Raw genomic sequence first — 22,926 nt, 5'->3', positions numbered from 1 at the left:
AAAGATGACTGGATGTTCCTGTTAGCACATTCCTGGCCCATATTCCCCGTGAGGAACCGCAGCTCAGAGAAGCTGAGTTAAGTGGCAGAACTCACGAACCTAAGTCTCTCGTCTCCAAGGTCATTTTAAGAAATTATCAGTTGAGACTGCAGTTATGGAAGGGAAAAAAGCAGAGCTTCAGAGGAAAGGCTTATGTGACAGGTTTTATGGTGGGTGAGCAGGCAGAAGTGTTTAGGGACAGGGCACCTCTCAAGGGGTAGGGCGCGGCCCAGGTCACGCACCATGGGCCGCTGTGCTGCTCATTTTGGGTTCTGCACATGCTCTGTCCGCCCAGCTAGAATGTCATCAACTTCATCTTGCCGGCTGGCTGAGTTTGTCCCCAACATCTTTACGGTGTCTGACACATTCGTTAAGTACAGAGCACCAATATGAGGGTGGAGAGGAAGACTAAGAAAAGAGCACAAAAGTGTGAATATGGACTAAAAATGCTTTACCATTTTGCCACAGAGTCACCCTGAGTGGAGAAAATGTGGAGCAGGTCACTGAAAGGAATGGAGAGGCCTGGGCCAAGCCCTCTGCAGACGCACGAAAGGGGGCTGAGACAGCCACGTCTCCCTAGCCGTCTCTTGTTTGCCGCCTTTTGCTAGAAAGAAGACTGCCTCTCCTCTACAGATGACTAACCAGGAAGCAGTCTACAGAACACAGTGACAGCCCTGCTGAAGGACGAGGGACGGAAGGCATTTCCACCAGGTTGATGGATTTCTGACTTGCTGCGTTGACGGCAAAGGGGGACGTGGTGGGACTTTTGGCAGGAAGCGTCCACCTCTGGGGGAGTCAGAGTCGTGCCAGGACGTAGAGCGGCCCTGGCACCCAGAGCCCCAGCGTTGTCCCCTGCGTGCCCTTGGCAGTGGTACCCCACGGCCTCTCATGCCCCTCCTGGGCCACAGCAGCCTGAGGCGGGAGGCGAGGCCACAGCATCAACAGGGGCCATTCTGTTTACATTCCCACCCCCTGGCTTTGGGAAACCCCAGATTCCCACACGCACTGAGGCAGGAAGGTCACCACGGACACCTCATCTGTCTGGGTGGCTGACTAACTTCAGATAAGCAGCAGCTGCTGCCGCCCCGTGGGGGTCACCTCCCCGGCCGCCCACCCTGGCACCAAGGGAAGAAAGCCCAGCCTCAGCCCACAGAGCACACTTGGGCCTCCAGGGCCTTCCGCTGCAGCCCAGGACGAGTGGCCCAGCCTCGGGAAGGAGGCGTCTCAGACGTGCGACCGTGTGACACGGAGCTTCTGGGAGCGTCGCCTCCAGTCTCACATTTGTCGGGCACACAAGGTTTGAGGGTGCTCTGCTGCACCCAGCTTTCTCACATCGCTCTGCCCACCCCCCGTGAAGAACCAGAGCAGGTGTTTTTGTGTCCATTTTGCAGATGAGTAAACAGCCTCAGGATGTTCGAGAGACTTGCCCAAGTTCTCACAACTAATCGGTGGCAAGGGCTGTTTTATACTCCCGCCCAGTGAGTCTCTCCACGACTTCGCACAAACACAACAAGCCAAGCGGACAAGTTCCAACTTTTATCCCCGAGAGAGAACCCTTCCTCCAGGTTTAACTTGTCTGCGGTGCAGTGAGAAGCACTTCAGTTCTGGGGTTTGAATCGTGATACCTCTTCCTGCCAACCAAGTAACTTAGCAGCTGTGTGATTTTGGACTTGATTTCCCCGAATATTCACTTCCACGTGTATAAAATGGAGATGACATTTGCCTAAGTTGCAGGGTTGTTGAAGGGTTAAGAATAACAGAAAACATCCACTGACTGTTTTCTGTACCCTAAACGCCTTCTGAGCATTGACTCACTGAATTCTCACAATGACCCTATGATATTTCATATATGCCATGTTATTTCTTTTTGTAGCTGGGGACACTACAGCAGAGAGGTAAAGAAACACCCTAGATCACACCACAAATGAATGGAACCAGAACCAGGATTCTAACCCAGACTGACGCCAAAGTCAAGTGTTTAATCTCCATGCTGTACCGACTATGCAGATTATGTTTACTGTCTCCAGTAGGCATGGGATCAACAGCTGTTGTCCTGAATGGGGCAGTGGGGGTTGACTTGTGAGCTAAAGAGCTAACTACCCAGACTGATTCAACAAACCAGAGGTATGCAGTTGAGGATGCCATGGTTTCTCATTTGCCACCACTGAAGTCGTTCCTTCAGAGCAGGAAGACACCTCGAGGACATTGGGTGACGTCTAGAGATATCTTTTGTTGTGGGAGTGCTACTGGAATCTAATGAATAAGGCCAGGGATGCTGCTAAACATCCTGCGGTGCACAGGATAGTCCCCGCGACAAAGAATTATCTGTTCTTGCATGTCAACATGCCGAGGTTTAGAAACTGCTTTAATATTAATCGTTAAGTATTTAGAATCAAGTCAAGAGTATTTTAAAGGCTCGAAGAGCCCTGTTAATACACAAATTTGTCACATGGACCAGCAAAGTATCGCTCCATTTAGCATCTGTCGACACATTAACATAGTTCAATATATGTGATCTTTTGTTATTACCTATCGGTATTGATGCAGTGGTCACCAACTTAACATACGTGCCCTAGAAATGGCCGGGCTCATTTGGACCTTGCAGTAGAGTTGGCAACTTGAAGCTTTTTTTCTATCAAACTACGTTATCGCCCCTCAGACTGCTGACATTTCTTCCCGTCCGTCGAAGTGGGTCATAAATAAACGCACAGCGATGCCATCTCCCCTCAGCAGCTCTGGGAATCCCTGACGTCTCTCAGTTCAGTTGGCTCTCGTTTTGTTCCCTTTCCCATTACACCATCACACGACGGATTTTTTTTAAATGTCTGATTTTCTTAGCCTCTTTTGGAAACTCACATCGACATCTTCAAAATGGTAAAAATTTACTTTGTCAAAAAGAACTTTGACCAGAAAGATTTTCCCGTGCGAAGAATCCGTGATGCCCGGAAGTGCATCTAGCTTTGTGTCTCGCATCATTGTGCGTTAGCCTCAAATACTTATGAATAATCCTGAAAGGAGTTGCATCGGTCAGTTTAGCCGAGGTTAGGATGCAGAAACAAGTGATCCCAATATTCTAACAGCAAAAGAGTTTTATTTCTCGTTCATATTGTATGTATATCATGTATCGACTGGTGCCCTGTTTCATCTTTTTTATTTGTGATTTAGGCTGAAGGAACAGGCCCTGTTGGGGACATGGTAGTGTCACAGCAGAGAAAAAGGGCAATGGCGGAACCACATGATAACTCTTATAGCTTCTGCTCGGAATTGCTCAGACCCGGTCAGAATTGTCACATGTCACATATGTTCACATTCCATTGGCCAATGCAAGTCAATTGCCAAGCCAGATATCAATGGGTCCAAGATGTATATTCCTCCTACCAGCCCAAGAGGAGGGGACAGAGAAAATTGTGAATAATAGCATAACCCACTGCAGGAGCCTGCCTTTGCCACCAAAGTCATGAACTTCCTCAGAGCCAGGGCCCTGGCCTTGAATCACTACCCCATCAAGAAGTTTTTATCAAGAGATAGAGGAAAAAGATAAAGTAAAAAGAGTTGATGAATAAAAATTGACAGAATCTAATGACTGATTTGATGAGGAGAGGTGAATGGCAAGTGTCAAGGAAAAAAACAGCAGCCAAGGATGACTTCCAGGATTCCAGCCTGGGCGATGGATGAATGATGGTTGCGACAGTCGAGATAGAGAATAGAGAAGGAGAGAAGGTTGGGAAGGAGAAAGGACCAGTTTTATATTTGACCCAATGAGCATGAGGTATCTTTGGAACATCCAAATATACAAGAGACATAAAGATATATGATTATGGTTCCTGGGCAAATACTGAGCTAGAAACAAAGATCTGAGATTCAACAGCATGTAAATAGTAATAACTAAGCTATTATGATGACATTTATCAAGCACTTACTATGCCAGGCACTGTGCAAAACAGTTTACATACTTTTAAAATTCAATGCTCACAGCAGCCCTATAAGCTGCTTGGTGTTATGTATCCTCATCGTGTAGATAAAGATATGAAGCCTAAGGAAGCTTAAAAAACAAAACAAAACAAAACACCCAAGTTACGCTCAAAGTTGCAAAAAAAGACCCAAGTTAAAAAAAGAAAAGACTCAAGTGCTTTGTCTCCACAACCCACATTTCAAGCACTTATGCTCTTGGTTGGAAGCATGATAGCAAATGAGAACATCCAGGCACCAGGGGAAGAAAGAGAAGGTAAGAGCAGCAGGTCAAGGGCAGGACTTCGAGGAATGTAAATATTTAAGAAGCAGGAAGACGAGACCTTGAAGGAGACAGAGTAAAAGAGCAGGTAGGAGGAAACCAGAAGAGTGCAAAGTCTCAGAAGCCGAGAGGATAGAGAGCGACAACCCCAAGAGGGTGTCTCACAGAATCAGGGACAGCAGGGGACTCCAAGAGCAGGGCTGGAAATGTCCAGTGGTGTTGACAGTTAGGCCTGGTCCCTGACACTATCTCTAAGCTCACAGAAGCATCTGTCACCAGCCACATTCCTCAGCCAGAACCTCAGGAGTCAAAAAAATACGCCGCGGGTGGCTAGTCACGTGCCGACTTGGGACACGTTGACCTGCTGATGGTTCGCTCTCTTTCATCTCTGCCTCCGGAGGCTGCTTTGACTTTTTGGATTGTCTAGGTACGTCTTTGTGACCTGGCTTTTGGAGTGTGTGCCTATGTGTGCATGTCTGAGGTTCTGGACTGTTCTCTCAGCTTAAGAAACCCAGCTTTATACCACAGCCCTACTGTCGATTACTATGTGTCCCCACTTGAGGGAGTGAGCTCAGACGCTGTCCCTCCATCCATAAGGCTGTGTCTCCTGCTGATTCTCTGCAACTCAGCTTCCAGAAGGCAAGTGGGGAGTTGTGGTCTCAGATGGTGGCCGCTGCATCTGCTCTGTAGATGTGGCGAATCAGACCTCGGGGCTGCCGGCTTTGAGATCACAGGCTGCTGGGCAGACCCTGCCAAGCCCTGCAATGCCTATTGTCAGAGCCGGTCGCAATTTCTGTCTTCAGGTGAGCCCTCCCCCTAGCCGTGCTCTGTAATCCGGCTCCGGCAGTTTATGGAGAGACGAGATTTCTGTTTGGGGACGAGAGGACACTTATGTAAATGGGATTTCTCGTGTCTGCTGGGAAAGCGGGATGTTGTACTGCTATGGGTACCATTGCTGTGGGTACCGTTGGGACAGGCCAGAGCCCTTGATGTCCACGGAGTGTGTCAGTACCACACCTGCCTCGCTCCCGGAGACTTGAACCAAATGAGCTGGCATCGTGGGGCCCCCCTGAGGTGAGGGCACCTTCCAGAACCTTCCAGCATCTCTGCCCTTGGAGTTCATTAGGAGGCTGCGTGCATCTGATTCCCTGCCGTGACCATGCTCCCCAGTGGCAGTTACCAGATTGATTAAGTGAAAACACAGGACACCCAGTTCAATTCGAATTTCAGATAAACGGCAAATGCTTTTTTTTTTTCACCACAAAAACTTAACATTTATTGCCAATTCTCTACCCTTTTTTTTCATAATTGGATTTTTAAAAAAATTATTTAGTTATTTTAATTAGGTTCAAGTGTGCAGTACATTGGTCAGACATTGATATCGTTTAGAAAGCGATCCCCCTGATTGCTCCTTCCCTCCTCTGGCTCCCCACCCAGCCGGCCACTACATTAATGCCGACTGCGTTCCCTGCGCCGTGCCCCCCATCCCCGTGACTATCCATCAGCTACTAATTCGTCCTTCTATAACCCTTCGCCCCGTTCTTTCTTCATGTAAGTACATGCCACACGACATTTGGGGTATGCTTATATGAAAAAAAATTATTCATTCGAAATTCAAATTCAACGGGGTGGCCTATATTTTATCTGGTGACTCCCATAATGTGACGCCCAGCAGGAATTCCTAGGCCTTGGCATCCACCAAGTCCACGCTTCTTCCAGGAGGCGTTGGGGCACTTTAGGAAGGACCAAAGCAGAGAACTGGGCCTCTGCTAGGAATGGCGAGGCCCTGGCCCTCTCTGGTCCCCTGGTGCTGCTCCGGGGCCAGTTCTGGCATCCACGAAGGTCGACTTTCTCAGCCGCTATAACTTTGTTTCCCCTCCATTAGCTGCATCTGGAAGACAAAGAGTGAAAGATGGCTTTCTAGAAGCGTCTAGACAGTTTATAGAGACCGTAATGCCCCTTGACCAGCGGCAGCACCGAACGACCAGGACGCGGCATGACTTCCTAGCGGATGGTGTTTGTGCTTCTCCGACCACGAACAGCTCCACACATGCCCTGCCCGGCTTCGCCTCAGGTCACCCATCCTCTCGTCCAGCGGCCCTGGGTCCCCTGAAGCACCAGCGCCTTCAACACGGTCTCCAGAAGTGTGTGGCATTTCTGGACCAAGTTCACTGTCGTCGGGTGTCTATGACTCTGGAGCGAGAGACCCCCCCTGGTCACTCCAGAGGACACCTAGACATTCCAGGATACGCTTGATAGCATTTTGTTATTTTTCTGGGCAACTGACCTAGTATTGACCTCCAGAGAAAGAGAAGGAAGTTGGCCTGATGTGCTGAGGTTGACACTATTTTCGAGGCGCCTCCAGACTCCCCTCACCTCTGCTCACTCGAGCATCCGCAGGAACTCGCTCGTGCCAGGACTTTACCTATATGAACACACTTAATTCTCCTAATAATCCTGTGAGGTGTGCGCTGCTATTATTGCTGCTTTTTAGATGAGGAAATTGAGACAGAGAGATAATGTTGACACCTAGTTGGATTCCTCTCAGGTCACATAGGTAAAGAAGTTGCTAAGAAGTAGAAGCCGAGATCTGAATGTGGGTGGTCCAGCTCCGGAGTGTGTCCCCTTAACCTGTGTGCTACCTCCAGACAGCCGGCACCCAGCTCGGTTCAGCCTTACCGTTGGGACTGGTGCTGGCGACACTATGGAGGGGGCCATCCCGGCCAAGGAGGAGGCCTGTCCCTGTTTGGGAAGGAGAATGGCTTGCTGTCAAGAGGTTTTCAAGGCCTAGAGGGTCTAAGGCATGATAGCAGCTCGGTTCGCAGGGGCCTGGAGCAGCCACGACAAACCCAGAAGCTTACCGTGTGTTGTGCAGGTGGCTCGCCTTGTCTCGCGGCCTCCGGTGCACCATCAGCTGCACAGCCAGCAGCAGAACCACAGAGCAGTGGCCTATGTCCTCGGCCTGGGTACGAGGGGCAGCAGAGGGATGCAGCCCTGGAAGACTATGGCTTGAGCGTTACAGTCATCAGCCCAAATTCTCTTTCAGACGTCTACGTGCTGGCCTTGTGTGGATCAGGGTCTCCTGGGAGCAACTCAGAGAGGTGGGGAAGACTAGGAAGGCCTCAGTATGAGGGGGTGGTGCACGTCCCGCCAGGAAGGCCCGAATGCAGCGTCGGCCCAGCCACCTGGCTGTTCTACTACCGAAACCCAGTCTGTGGTCCTCTCCGACACATGTGTTCTGGCACCACCTGGACCTCCAGCGAAGCAACCCGGGCGTCCTGAAGAGCAGCTGTCACTCCACCTGATGTGCAAACACGTCCGGCACTCCACCTGTGGCACTTTCATCTCTGTTCTGCCTTCTTTCCCAGGCATGACTCTGTCCTGGCACTGACAGCTTCATAAAGATGGCGCGCACCCCTCCCTGCCCGCTCCTCCTCCATCCACCCTAGTCTCTCGGGATGGGAAAAAGAGAGTTTCTACTTCCATGAGCTGCTTCCCAACCAGAGCCATTGGACCTGTCAAGTCCACATCCACCGGCCCGCCGCCCCTGGACAGGTGACAAGGGAGGTGCTTAAAGAATACCTGCATCCTTCTACCTTTCCCACACAGCCAGCCGGCTGCTCCCACTGGAGTTGCTGCCGCAGACTCCGCTTTCAGACTTGATCGTTTCCCTCCATCCGGACTGCTTTTCTGGGCAACGACAGTCTCCATCCTTACCAGTTTCTTGCACCCCATCTTTCTGGCATTGTTGACACTTGTGCCGCTAGACGGTACTTGGGAAGCTATGCACCAGCTTGAGGGGACATTGACAAGTGTACCAGGTTCTGGTCCGGAGAGATCTGAGTGTAGGATGCCATCTAATTTTCCCCCCAGCACGTTCAGATACGAATAATAACACCACCGGCAGCAACAGCTATCATTTATTTCGAGCATTTACTCGGGGCCAGGCATTGTGCTACATGCTTTGCATATATTTTCTTACTTAATTCTCGCAACGATGCAATGAGGAGGATACTACTTTACCTTCAAGTGATGGCTGAGAAAACTGACTCGCCAAAGATCAATAATAAGTGATAGAGCCAAATTTTGAGCCTCAGCTGACTGAAAGCCTGGGCGTTCAGCCACCTGGCTGCCATTGTCGTACATCAGCTAACTTTCTCCACGTCCCATCTCCCAGCTTCTATTCTTCCTTCTTCTCCTAATTATCCAGCCACCACCCCAGTGACGAGAGGGGATAAACATGAATCGTGTTCCCGAGAGGAAGCAGACTCATTATGACACCACGGCTGACCTCACCAACTGGACCGTGGGACAGAGTGAGTGTACAACGGTTTGGAGATTTTTTTCTTTTTCTTTTTTGTTTGTTTGTTTTTAATTTGGCCCTTTGAAACGGAGACCCTACCCGAAGTAATGAGGGAGTTGTTGTAATTACTTTCCTGTTTTGTTCAGAGATGGATCCCAAACACCTGCAACCATTCCTAGCTCATAGTAGGTGCCCAACAAACATTAGCAAGGGGGCCCAGGAAGTTGGCTTTGGCCTGATGAAGACACAGGGGCCTTAGTAAATCTGGATGGCAGGAAAGTGGCTTTTGGTGGAGCCAGAGAACAGCATCTTTGTAACAGCTGTACACCGTTTCTCAGCTACTCTTTGCAGGTTTACTTGTTTCTATCCTACCCCAACTAGCAAATTCTGTTTGCTCTTTATTATTCTCTCTTCTGCATAGTTGCTGCGTACTTAGAAATTCTGCTTTCTCGCCATGGTGCTCTCCTTCCTCGTAGCTTTGGTTTGTATAACCATAGCCCTGCACGGTCCCTACTCCGTTGCATGGCATACCCTGAGCTTCGGTTTCCATGGCTAACTACCTCATTATCTCCATGTTTCCCAATTCAAATTCCAGAAGGAGAAAATCTCATTGACCAAACCCACCTTTTCCATTCATGCCCTGGTTTTCAGAGGAGCAGCCCTAATGTCAGGGGGCCAATCCCTGGTCCAATCAGTTGCCATCCCTTTGTAAAGAATAATCTAGCTCTGCTTCTCAGAACAGGGGGCTGTGGGTGGGGCAGTTTCATCTCGAAGAGGAAGTTGGGTGTGGCGGGCACTTTGTTGACATATCCAGCATAGGAGTGCTCCTGGGAGCCCATCTCTCATCTCTGAAAAGTGACTTCGTAGGTTAGGACATGCCATCAGGCATTCCCAGGAGAGCCCAGCCAAGTGCAGCTGGTACCTCGCTGAGTTTGGCTGCCATCTCCTTCTGGGACTACCTTGGTTTGTCAGCTTATTACCTGTTTGAAGTTGACCTGTTTCTGGACTCCCTCTTCTGCTTAGATGAGTTGGCTTCTGACTAGACGGCCTGACTCTTGGACAAGGTGAGTGTCTGCATTCAGCTTTGGTCCTGGATTATGCTTTTCGCTTGGGTGAAATGGCCTCATCTCTTGCTCCCCTGTCCCCTCCCTTCGACTCACACTCCAAGGTATCATTTACCTGAGGGTGCCTTCTTTTCCCGGCCCACTGACATGTTCCTGAGGGAATGACATTAAGAAATAGTTTGTGGCCTCAATGAGAGCAATTTCAGAGGGATGGTTGGGGCAGAAACCAGACAGAAGCAAGTCGAGGAAGTGGAAGGAGTGAGTGTAAGAAGACTCTTCTGAGTAGTTTAGATGAAAAGGTGGGGAAGAAACAGCTATGTGTGAAGAGTTCTTTTTTTTTTTTTAATGTTAAGAATTTGCTTCTGATTATATGACATGTAATTTTATAAAACATTTTGGAAAATAAAAATTATGAAGAATAAATGTATAATTCCCCATAATTCAACCACCTACATAATTATAATAGTTACTAATTTTTGAGCATCTACTCAATAGAAGATTTATGTCAGTTGCTTTATAAATAGTGTTTCTAGTTACTGTATGATACAAAGTCTCAGCTGAGCCATAATGAAGACAGTTAGTCTGTGATGCAGGGCAAGACAATGTCCCTTCCCCATTAGTAATGATTAGCATCCATTGGCTCACAAGGGGCTGAGAAGTTTACTGGTGGAAAAACTCAAATCCTAGACTCAGTAGCGTTTTAGTCATGCGTAGACACGTCTGGGGGGCAGTTCCACAGGTAGCAGACTGCTGGCAGGTATAGTGGGGCCCCCAGGGAGAGCACAGCTTGTTGAAGAAGGAGTCTGCAGTGGTCAGGCGAGGCTTAGGCCTGGAAGACCATGCCAGTCTGGCTGTCATGGAGACAGGGCCAGACATAGCTTCCTTGAGTGTGTCTTCCCAGAAGAAAACAGAGAAGGGCCTCTGAGCGATGGGAAAAACCATTTTATGAAACTCTGTGATGCCCCAGGGCCTGTCACCCGGTGGGCACCAGGGAAGAACACCTTTCCTTTCACACTCTGAGAGAGGAAGCTGGCACAGGGGCCATTCTGCCCTGCTTTTTCCCACAAAAGCTGCCCCACGGGGCTAGCTGTGGTGGCAGAAAAAGTTTTCATCTGACGTGCAGCAAGGCGACAGTAGCTGACTTCGGTTAGTTCAGTAACACTGTACCTTTTGCATTAATGCTAAAAAAATGGACTCTCTTACTTCCTGTTTTTCAAAAGCATTGTTGATAGGGGAACATTGCAGGGCTCCGAGCCAGGCGCTGGTGTGGGCTTCTCGCTCGCCGTAGCGCTGTCAGAGCCAACATCATGGTGTCTGGCTGAGCTAATTTTAGCAACAAATGATGGCAAGACTGATTCAAGAACACAGGTAAGATCTGCCCACTAATGACTCACTCGGTGCCTTTACACAAACACCACCTCGTCAGCGAGACCATCTGTATGAACCGGATTCTCCACTGTCATCTTGACCCCTAAGACCACCTACCCCAACTTTTTCTCCATAGCGCTCATCGCCATTTTATGCCCTGTAATTTTTTACATTTCTTCTTCTCCTTCTTCTTTTTCTTCATCTTCTTAAATGTCTCTTTTCCTCCTCTAGAATGCAAATTCCATGAAAGCAACGTCCAGGTCTGTGTGTTTATTGCTGTGTCCCCAGAGCTGAGATCGGTGACTGACCCAAAGTAGTCAATATTCATTCAGTTCATTCATTTTGTGGGTTTCTCAAAATATTTGGGAGAGAGTTAGCACTATTAAGATCTTTTTAAGAAAATATTGTCTACTATTCAAGTGCAAGCTCCCAACAAACAAGGGTAATAACCTTATCTCATATTTATATGTCACATCCACGACCCTCCACACTAAAATACCTCAACATGAATCTCCCAAAAATGAGAACAAAGAATTTTTAATTAGCATCTGGATTTATAACCTGTGGGAACTTAGGACATGTGCTTACATTTGTAATGACCCTATAAGGCATATACTATAATATGCCTATTAGAGGATTAGAAAGAAAGCAACGTGTCCCAGGCCCCACGGGCAAGAAGGGCCAGGGCCAGCATAAACTGCTATAATAAGAACACTGTGGCAGACGTACTGCTGTAGCTGAGGGAGGCAAGAGCTAGAGGAAGCCTTAATTGATATGGTAGAAACTGGAAGACAAAAAAAATGGAAAGGAAAGAAACCGTGAAGATCTATTAGAAATGTGGGAGACAGAATTCAACACACCACTAGGAGTAGCCCGTAAAAGTCAAATAAAGGAGCATTTCTTCTGGGCGAGGGGAAACTTCCATTTCTTTCAGAAAGAGAAGATTAGCTAGCTGAAAACCGAGAACGAAAGACCGAGTAAACTCAAGTTTTCGTAGCTTTGAGCAAATCCGGGATAAAATATATTAATGTGGATTTCACTCTTGGAATTTTAACTGCACAGCAGATGACAGTAAAATACTTTATGGTAAAAAGAGTCAAAACTGAGTCATAATATGGAGAAGATTCTGGCAGCAGGGTCCCAGGAATGAGTCAGGGAGCGGGGCGAAGCCTTGGGGAGAGGGCATTCTTACCTCAGGACACAGGGGCGCTCATCACGAGGTCCCTGAGCAAAATAAGAGACCTTGGAAACGGCCTTGGCTGAGGGAAAAGGAGCTGTCAGACCCAAGGGAGAAGGCCTGGCCCCCTTCCCTTTCCACCTCACCCCCAGCCCATCAGCTGCTGCTGCAGACTATGCCGTGGTCCTCCCAGGGGGTTTAGAAAGGAAACCAGGGGCAGATGACTGGATCAGAAGGGCCAGCTGGGGCGGTCGGCCAACACGGTGAGGGGCAGGCTGGGTAACTGAGTTTAAGGCATGTAAGAAGCCTCAGGAGGCTAAATCCATCCCAAGTCACGGTGGATACTGGCTGTGGGAGTGGCGGCCTATTTGTTCATTCAATCAATATTTACCGAGTGTTCTTTATGCCAGGCACCGTGCCAGGCATTGGGCTAAGTGCTGGGAATCGAGCTACAAATAAACTATTTCCTGATTTCTCCTCTTTCTTCTGGAGAAAGAATTGGAATGCCATCTGGCTCTCGTTGGCATGAGGACTGCACAGGGATGTGTCTGCAGGAGGTAGATCCCATCTTGGGTAGAGGGATCACGTTAGGGGCATCATGGCCTGGCTGATACAATACTTACAGTGCACCAGGAATTTATGTCTATTTTCTGTGCCCAACTTGATATTATTGTTTTTTATATTCGATAAGCAAATCGACTACTGTATGTTTCCTTATAAGGGGGAGTTTGATTTTCAGTCTTAACAGCAAGAGTGTGCCTAAATTGCTTGGCTTGACAATCATCTAAAACAACTGTAGCATTTCAAATCACTCAGTAGAAGCAGCACCAAACAGGGGAAAAGGCGTGATCCATCACCCCTTTATTACGTAGCCAAGCCATGAATCACAGTGGGGAAGCCCCTGTAGGGTGTAAGGATTTTCAATCACTGCAAGACTAGAGCTCAGTGCACAGATAATCTGGAGAGATGATCCCGCTTAACCCTTGGTAACCACTTAACTCAGAAGGGCAACCTGGCAGTGAACTTCCCAAGTTAGGGTGTGTGCCCCGTTTCACTCAGCCTGCAAGCAGGCCCATAAGATCACCCCTGTTTTCCGAGGCAAGAGTATTTGTCTTAATTACTCAAAGAGAACTGAAGAAACAGAGCTTTTATAATTAATAATCTTAGGCCCAATTATTTGCCATTGTGGAATGTGTTTTCTCTAGTAACAGTGTCATATGTGATTATAAGATTTCTAGAATCTATTTAACTCCAAGATTTAATTATAAGATTTCTAGAATCTATTTAACTCCAAGATATATATATCTATATATATAAATATATATATATATAGATATATATATATATTTTGAAAAAAGTGTACATATATATATATATACACATATATATATATATTTATATATATATATACACATGTGTGTGTATATATACACATGTGTGTGTATATATATATATATTTAATATAATTTGAGTTCCAGTTATAGTAAAGTCGCTGGGCTAGATGCCTATACTATTACTGGAACTCAAATTATATTGCTTGGAAAAAAATTATACCAGTGGAGAAAGGGGAAAGACTAGGAGAACGAACAAGAGGAGGCGCCAAGAAAGAAAAGGTCACTCGTAAGCTATATTTAATTTTAGCTCTATGATGATAGGTACAGGTTCTAGCCGGAAAGATTTCAATCTCTAATGCAAACAAGGATTCCAGGAGACAGGAGATTTTAGGAACCACTGTTAAGAGTTTCTAGATCTGTGGTCTGTGTGAGTGCAGTCTCAGTCTTGTGCCCCATTACAAAATGTAGGCTATTCGTTCCTACAAAGAATTTTCGAGCAGACGCAGTCAGTGTAACTCGGTCTTGACGTTCACGGAGCGCGTAGTCTGTGCCGGGCACTTTTGCGATCGCGTGATGGGCATGAACGCATTCAAAGTGCACAGAGATCTGTGAGGTTGATGTCATTTGTTCTCATCGTAGGGACGGTGACACTGAGGCACAGAGAGTCGGGAGTTCAAGGCCTCGTGGCCGGGGCGTGGCAGGGACGACGTTCCGCCCTTGCAGCCACCGGGCTCGCTGGCTCTGCGGACTTTGCTGTGTCTGTCACCACACATCTTCGAATAAACGGTTTGTTAAAACCACACTTAGGTGTTTAAATCTTTGGTAATCACTTGTTACCTGCTGAAATTCGTGAATTCGGTTTCCGAAAGTGACCGCCTTCGTTTTTAAAATCACCTCGGTCTGCCCTGTTTTTCCTCAAGAGGTGGCTGTTCCGATAGTAACCGTTTAAGAAAGAAGAGACGGTGGTGTCGGGCCATCGTCACATAAGCCGGGCCAGCATTCCAGAATCTGTTTTTAACAGATATCCGTTGCCTGTATTCAAAGCGACCTACACACCAATGAAGTTAATATTCAATGATCATAAAATTTGTTTACTCATCTGCATTAAAATCTTCCTAGGTAGCAAAAGGTATCTTTCACTTTTCGGATCTGCCATTTTTCCGAGGCTAGTACACAATTCCCTCTCCTCTCTCCTGGGTTCGAGGTAAGGCCAGCCTTTTTCCCTTCGATACCCTTAGGGAAAAACCAGGTGGGAGGGGAGTGGATGGGAAAGCATTCAGACTTAGTATGAATTAATCGGTGATATTTTCGTATTTTAGCAATTCTTACGTTATTTTCTCCAGGTTCTGCTAAGTCTGGGATGGGGCAGAGAAACTCATCTGAATGACAGCATTTCTCCTCTTCCTTGTTATTTCTCACACAGGATATTTAAAATTTTTTTTGTAATCATCTTACTTTGAAGATAAAGGAAGGAACGGGAAGTCATCTTTTTACTGGGAGTTTTCCTAGAGAATGTTATTTTGACTTTCTTCATGAGATGAAAGAGAAGCTAAAATTATATCCGGCTTCGGTTTCAGATAGTGCATTTTTGTTCAAAGTTTGCTGTGAAGTTTAGAACTTTCTATCATGTCACAGTGACCTGGCCAGATTCCTTTGATTCCTAAGGGTTACTAATCTTATTCCTCCGAATATATTTCAAATACAGTTCAACAAATGGCAATTAGATGCTCTTAGGGGGGTTAGGCGCAAACGAGCTGATGAGAGTGAGCCCCTTATATATTTTACTGTAATTTTAGAAACATATCTAGAATGGACAAGAAATAGTTTCCCCATTCCTATCTGGACTTCAGAGTATTCAGGCACTGGGCCCTGCAGTCTGAATTTGTGAAAATCTCCTTAAAGGATTAGCCTGTTTGACTGGCCTTAATTCAGTATGTCCCCAAATTATTTGATGTTCAAAAGTGTTTGAACATTAACGCAAGTACTTTTTAGAAAGTCTTCCATGAAGCCATTTTTAGAAACGGTGTATTATAGAGTGGGAAGATGCAAGTGAACGGGAGAGCCATTATCTCTCTCTGCCCCGTTTTAATTAGCATATCTAGGTTTCTTTTGTGAAAATGTTTCTGTCTCTTTTCTGGAATGTTGGAAGGTTCTGTTCTTCAGTTCTTCAGTTTGGGAAACATGATCGAGCAGTTTCCTTACAATTGTGCTTACGAGTTTATATATGTTTTCTATATTATATTATATTGCAATACAATGTGGGTTTTTCTGTTTTGTTTTGTTTTTTAAGAAAGAATAACAGCTTCGAGGAGATGGACCAGGCAGGGACAGTCCTGCCTCTTCTCGGGTACCAAGGGGCTGAGGTGGGGAGAGAGGAGCATCGTGAGAAGGCCCAGCCCCTCTCTGGAGGAGGAACTGCCATGCGACACGTCTGGTTGGTTCAGACAACATTTGGATCCCCGATCTACCCTGTTAGCTCATTCTCTGTGAACAAAACAAGCAACTGAAAACAGAGCGTCCACACTCAGCTAAGTCAAAGCCCGAGGAGTCAGGGGCATCACAGGCTCTACCTGCCCACCTGGAGGATGACTGTGAGTGTGTGTGTGTGTGTGTGTGTGTGTGTGTGTGTGTGTGTGTGTGTGAGAGAGAGAGAGAGAGAGAAGATAAGGAAAAGATGGTGCCACCGCAGTCCTCTGTGTGTCCACCAAACTACTAAACAGGCCTCTTTTCCTCTTCTAAAGTCTTGTTTTAAAGGAGGCTTGACTTGTTTGAATCGCCTCCAAACGACTTTGGCTGGTTTACGAGCCACTCTGTGACGTTATACCCTGGCACAAATGTATCAGCTCTGTTTTACAGTAAAGAGGAACCCAGGGACATTGTTTAGTATGAGAATATAGCCAAAGTGAGAATTTTCTTTTGTTTCATGAACGGATAGGATATTAAGGAATTAGATAGTTTATATATTTAAGCTCAAACCTAGTGAATATTATTTCTTAGGAAAAGGTAAATATGATGTTAAGCTTTAATGTTTAAAAATAAAATCTCTAATAAATTTAAATAATTACATTCCAATGTCAATAGAGAAAAATGATGGTAGAGAAGTACATAAAAGAAACTTTTAATTTCTCAAAGTTAATTTAATTTCATGCTTTTTAATTCAGAAAAACAGGAGGCCTGGAATGCCACCCATCCATCAGACTGTGAGAAGGGTAAGCTCCAGGGAAAAGATTGTCTTGATAAAGAAACAAAACTAATGTAATCGTGAGGAAAATAGAATCGAGAGGCAAATTACAGAACTATTGGCGTATTTAGACTTAATGATTGTATAAATTAAGAAAAAATTAAAGAGCCGATTAATAACTCCAGGAATATTTTTAAAATTTGAATAGAGAACGTAATCATGCTATCATTTAGCCCAGCCCCTCAACATTTACATAGTTGTAATAACGTCAACTCTGAATGCCGATTCGCTCAAAAATTATGATATAACTTAGGAAAAATGGGAATTACTATTAGATTTCTAAAATTATGTTCACGAGTTACTTTAATAAAAATTAAACTTAAAAAAAGAAAACCTATGGATAATAGGTAGTAAAATCACATTATAGGCAAAAAGAAAAAACATGTTTCCTTAGAGAGTTAGTTGAAGACTATCATCTCGGCAAGATAAAGATCAAATAGAGTGAAAGCTAAGAGAAACATTTGCTTTTTTTTTTTTTTGGTCAGTAGAAATTGGCTCTGTTCCTAGAGAGCCTGAATTTTAAATTCTGGTCATCGGACCAGCATTACACTGATGAAGCAGAAATGCGAGAGCGTGTTCTACTAAGTCAAAGACACAGAAATTATGAAAGGGACATACAGAATCTGACAGAGTTCTGCATATTCTGTTGAGCTAATAAATAGAGGATTAAGTTAAGGTGGATCAAACTCGGGTTCCTCTCAAGCTTCACATGTTTTCAAAATGTATTTGTCTGATCACTTAAAGGCTTATAGTAATAATAATCTAAATTCTATTTATTTCCCTCAAAAAAGGAATAAACGTTTGAAGAGACAATTCGGTCTCTGTGACTAACTTACCCAGAATCCTTGCTCGCTCTTCAGAGAGTGATTTACATAACCTTTGGGTCAACTTGTGCTTCACGGTGCACTACACTCTTGACACCTCTATAAACTGGAGACAGATTTGTTACTTGTATTACTAAATATTGACGGCAAACTTTCCAAAAAAGGAAACTCCCTTATAGGATTACAAAACATTAGAGCAAAAGAGAACTGAAAGGTGATCTTGAATAAACCAGCACTTTACAGATGAAGAAACTGAAGCACAGAGTGACTTGCCGATGCCTCGCCAAGCTGGGGCGCGTGCTGGCCTAGAGCTGGGCTCCCTGGCCCTGGGATCCGCGCTCCAGGACCAGTGTCAAGCAGCCTCGCTCTCACTGTCTGGTGAATGAGTGCGCTAGGCCCTGAGAAGGCATAAAACTTGATATCAAGGAGCTCAAAATCTAACGGGGAAAATAGACACACAGACCCCGTGCCCCTCCCACACGCCAGAAAGCATGATGCTGTACTCTGAACACTGTTGCTAGAACGGTCTTTCTAAAAACTACAAATCTGAACATTTTGTCTGTCCCCGCTTAAAACCCAGCAGCGGCTCGTCATTGCCTGTGGGTAAATCTTCCTCCTTATTCTCTGAGCTGTTGACTAACTTATCTATGTCACGCCCGAGGTCAACCTAGACCAGTTGCTTTTCCCTAAGCGTGACACGCTGTCGCATTCTGCCAGGACTTTCCTCATGCTGTCGTCGGCCTGGACTGCCCGCCCCCGTCATACTCCACAAGGCTGTCTCCTTTCTAACACATTTCCTTAGGTGTCTCTACTCCGATCTCGATGTCACCAATAGAATTCGCCACTCCCTCCTTTGTTTACTGTCTGTCGTGTCCTGCCCATACTTCCATAGCGCCTACAGTGCTTTGTAAGATTGATTTTTTTAAAAATAAGTAAATTTGTTACTTACACTTATGTCTTTTTCTAATTGAAGGCAAGCTCCTCGACGGCTCGACCATCTTCTTCGTGCCTTAGAACAGCGGTCCCCAACCTTTTTGGCACTGCGGACCGGGGCTCCTATGAGAATCTCACGCCCGATGATCTGAGTAGGAGCCGAGGCGGTGACGCTGGCACTGGGGAGCGGCTGCATATGCAGATGGAGCTTCGCTGCTCACCTCCTGCTGTGTGGCCCGGTTCCTATCGGACCAGTCTGTGGCCCAGGAGCTGGGGAACTCCTGCCCTAGAACGCAACTCAGCAGCTGGCTCACAAAAACTCTGTGGAACGCACTGCTCACGGCAGCCCTCACGCAGTGCATGTGGAGCAGCCGCCCCCGAGGAGAAAGTATGTGCCCCAAGTCTTAAAGGGTCGGTAGCCCGTCGAGGCAGAGGGTGGGGTCGGTTCATATCCGGTGGCAAAAATAGAATGCACAGGGTGCAGAGGCTTGAGAAATGGTGGTGATCGAGGCATGGTGGAGAGATTTTTGAGAGATGGTTGTCGTGATTTTGTTGTTGAACTGGAAGACTCTGTGAACGCCAGTCGAGGCTTGTGCGGGAAAGTCCTGGTAATCCGTGCTAAGAAGGGAGTTTTGCTTGCATTACAAGGAGCTGGAAGAGGGCCGTGGAGGTCGGTATCCAAGAGTGTGTGAGTGGCTGGCCGTGCCTGTTGAGAGAAAGGACAACGCCACAACTAAGCAGGGGCTACTCTAGAGCGGGATGGGACGGGCGGCTCTGAGTCCGGCCTGACACTGCTGATCTGAGGGCTCAGAGAACTGAGAATGGTCCTGTGGGAACTGGCGAGAGCCCGAAGCAAGGCCGCGGAGATGGAGAGAAAGAGCGTGATCGGGACGATGCGGCAGCCGTGGGATGGTGAGTGGTGACGAGACGAGGATGAGGAGTGAGGGAAAGAGAGGCGTGAAGCATAGTTCTAAGGCTTTATCCCTGAATGTTTAAAAGGGTGGCGATGTCTTGCTATGCCATGCAGGAAGAAGAGGTCCGGGGGGAAATAACGTTAAGTCGACTTTGTGATGCTCGCGAAATATGTATAGGAAGATCCTGGAGAAGCAGTTGGAATTATGTGTCTCGTGCTCGGGAAAGAGCGTAGGTCACGAATGGACACCGAGTCCTAGGAGCGGAGGAGAGCAGCTGGAGATCACGTGAGAACGAGAGGGGGCCCAGCACGAGGCCCTGGGGACAGGAGGAGAGAGAGGGGGTGAGACACCAGGTACTAGACTGGAGTGGACAAGCGGAAGGAGCAAACCCCACACGGACGCACGGAAGCCACGGGATGAGGGAGCTTAGACACACGGGGAAGAAAGAGTTAATGGCGTTACAAGCGAAGAAAGGTTAAGGACGATGCCGGACCAAACGGTCCTGGAAGAGCTGTAAGGGAAGGCTGCGAACGTGCTCACTGGGGGCTGGAGGAAGCCCAGCATGGGCCGGCCCCGGCGCGGACCTGGAATGAAAGGCTCCTTATGTTTCCTGGTCCCGTCCAGTCCATAAGCCTGAGGATGAATCAAATTGTAATTTATGCTAAATGGCTTCATCTGTTTAGGGCTAGGGACATCGAGGTGGTTGGACTGACTCTCTCCGGCAAGAATTTGATAAAGAATTGAGGGGTTTTCACATTGATTGTCTTCTTTATTTGTATGAGTTGGGGTTGGGTTAAGGAGGTAACTGACTAAAGAAGTAGAAGGAAAACATGAAAATGAAGGAAAAATAAGAAGTATTTGCTTTGTTAAAAGGTGACGTGCCAAACAGAAGTTCTAGAGCCCTTTCTTTCTGCTTCCACATGGTCTCGGGTCTATTGATAGGAAAACTATAAGCGAGCATGTCCAATGTAGGCTCCAATGGGCTAGCAAAAAATGAAATCACCATGTAATTTGTTCCGAATTTCTCAAAAAATGGTTTTACTAAAGGACTTGGTAAGTGTGGAGACTCGAAGCGTGGTTGGTGGATAGGGTTGACATCGAGAGTCCAGAAATTGAGAGGAAGCACTTAAAAATTGTCGGAGCAAATTTAGAATACTGTGACATACAAACGTGTCATGAGTGGACTTGTGGTCGGGCAGGGCGTGAGCGAGTTTGGGGGGGTGCAAAATTTGCACAGTGAGTCACATGGGGCATGACCTGTGCCCTAGTCATGCGCAGGAGGACCAGGTATCAGATCCCAAGAGTCTGGAAGTTTTTTAAAAAACTAAACAATAACGACAACAACAACAAACCGACAGATAGTTTGAGACTCACCGCTTCAGATCACAACCCATTTCTAAGTTTAACTCGTAGTTCGTTTAGGACAAGGTAACGGACAGAGAGTTTGAACACACACCAAAAACTCTGGACGTAAAGCGAGAGGAAATTGGAATTCGTTGTAGAAGATGGGAATTGGTGATGGAAATGTACGAAATTATCTTCTAAACAGAACTTCTAGATCGAACGTGGGCTAGTTTATTTTTAAAATCGTTTTGTTCATTGCAATATTCCCCCAGTGAGTGACAGTACCTGGCACGTGCATGGTAGGCACTAAGTAAGTATCTATTGAATATCGAATCGGTTGTTCTAACAACAACATAGAGGATAGGTTAAGGAGGGGAATGGCTATTATTAGAAAAAGCAGCTGTAAGAACTTAAAGACAGTCTAAATACAGGTTGGTAGGACCAATCAGCCCAGTGGACACTAAAATAAAGACAATAAAGAGCTGAGAAATATTGAGAGAAACCTCCAGTTTTCCCCATCTGAGTGTGGCTATCTGTCAAGGTCCAATGCAGAATTCTGGGATCATCCTTGACTCTTCCTTTCGTCTTTGTCCCCAGCATTCTGTCACTCTCCGAGTTCTAAATATCTCTTTATTCTGACTTCTCTTTCTCCCACTCACCTGGTCAACCTGTAGCACCCGTCCCAGGAACTTTGGCAACAGCTTCCTAAACAGTCTCCCTGCCCCAGGCTTCTCACACCCCCGCCCCCCCGACCCCCGTTCAAACTTTCTTTCAAAACTGAAAATTTGGCATTTGTACTTTATCGTTTAAAACCATTAAATGGCTCTCAATTTACCTCATAAGCTTAAGCAATAACTAAGCTATAAATAATCAGCCCCCGACAAGGCCCTATGATTATCTGATACTTGTCTCACCCTCCAGCCTTTTCTTCTGCTCCTTACCTAGTGATCCATAAACCTCAGTGACACTAAACTACTTGTCACCCCTGCCCCAAGGGTGTGCCACGCTAGTCTGTGCCCCCGTGCGTCTGCTGCTCCTTTTGCCGAAAGCACCTCCATCTCCATGCCCACCTACGACTCCATCTACTAGTTTCTTGTTGCTGCTGCAACAAATTACCACAAACTGAGTGGCTTAAAAGTGACACAAATGTATCATCTTACGTTTTTGGGTATCCCAAGTCCGAAACGAGCCTTATGGGGCGCAAATCAAATTGATAGCAGAGCTGCAGGCCTTCTGGAGGCTCAGGGAGAAAATCTGTTCTTTACCTTTTCCAGCTTCTAGAGGCTGCCCACGTGTTCTGGTCGATCGTCTCATCTCTCCCGGCTCTGACACTCCTGCCCACCTTTCATGTAAAGATCCTTGTGAGTACATCAGGCCCACCTGAATAATCTATCATCTTTCCTTCTTCCCCGAATTTAATCACATCTGCAAAGTCCCCGTTGCCATGTAAGGTAACGTATTCACAGGTTTAGGACAGGGACATATTTGGAGAGCCGTCATCCTACCTGCCTCACCATCCAACTCCCACTGAGCTTCTCTTAAAGCTCAGCTGAGATTCCACTTTTTCTCTGACGCGTCCTCTGCTAATCCTTGCACTCAGAGCCAGACGCTCTCTATTTCGTGTCCCATGCATGCCCCCATGACTACATGGACGAGCTTGCATTGCATGTATTAATTTTTTAAACATGTCTATTTCTCTACTATACTTTGAGCTCTTGGTGGGGCGGGGGGCAGGGGGCAGCTTATTTATCTTTGTACGGCCAGCACCTCGTACAACACATGACATATAGTAAATAAGAGCTAAATTTATTTTTTTAAAAAGTAATGTGCCAGGCACTGTCGTGACCAATTTTCCTGTGACATCAAGGTATAGATTTAAATGGTGACTGAAGCGACAGCGCATCCTGGACTCTCTAGGGTCATCTCCTTCCACTCCCGCCTCTCCTCGTGACCCCATCTCACACCTGCTTCCTCTCGACTCGCACGAACTTTCTAAGCCTTCCTGATCGTCCCAGGCCTTTCCCATCCTCATATATCTATCTGTAATGTTCTTCCTCCAACTTTACTATTGTATGAATCTCTATTCATTCTTCAAGGAACGAATCAAAAAAGTCCCCTCTGCGATGCCTTTTCTGATGTCCTCAAGACGAATGA

This window comes from Pteropus medius, unplaced genomic scaffold (genome assembly GCF_902729225.1).
Source record: "Pteropus medius unplaced genomic scaffold, Ma_sr-lr_union100, whole genome shotgun sequence".
NCBI classification, from domain to species: domain Eukaryota; kingdom Metazoa; phylum Chordata; class Mammalia; order Chiroptera; family Pteropodidae; genus Pteropus; species Pteropus medius.
The sequence above is the reverse complement of the archived record's forward strand: the minus strand, read 5'-3'. Positions refer to the sequence as shown.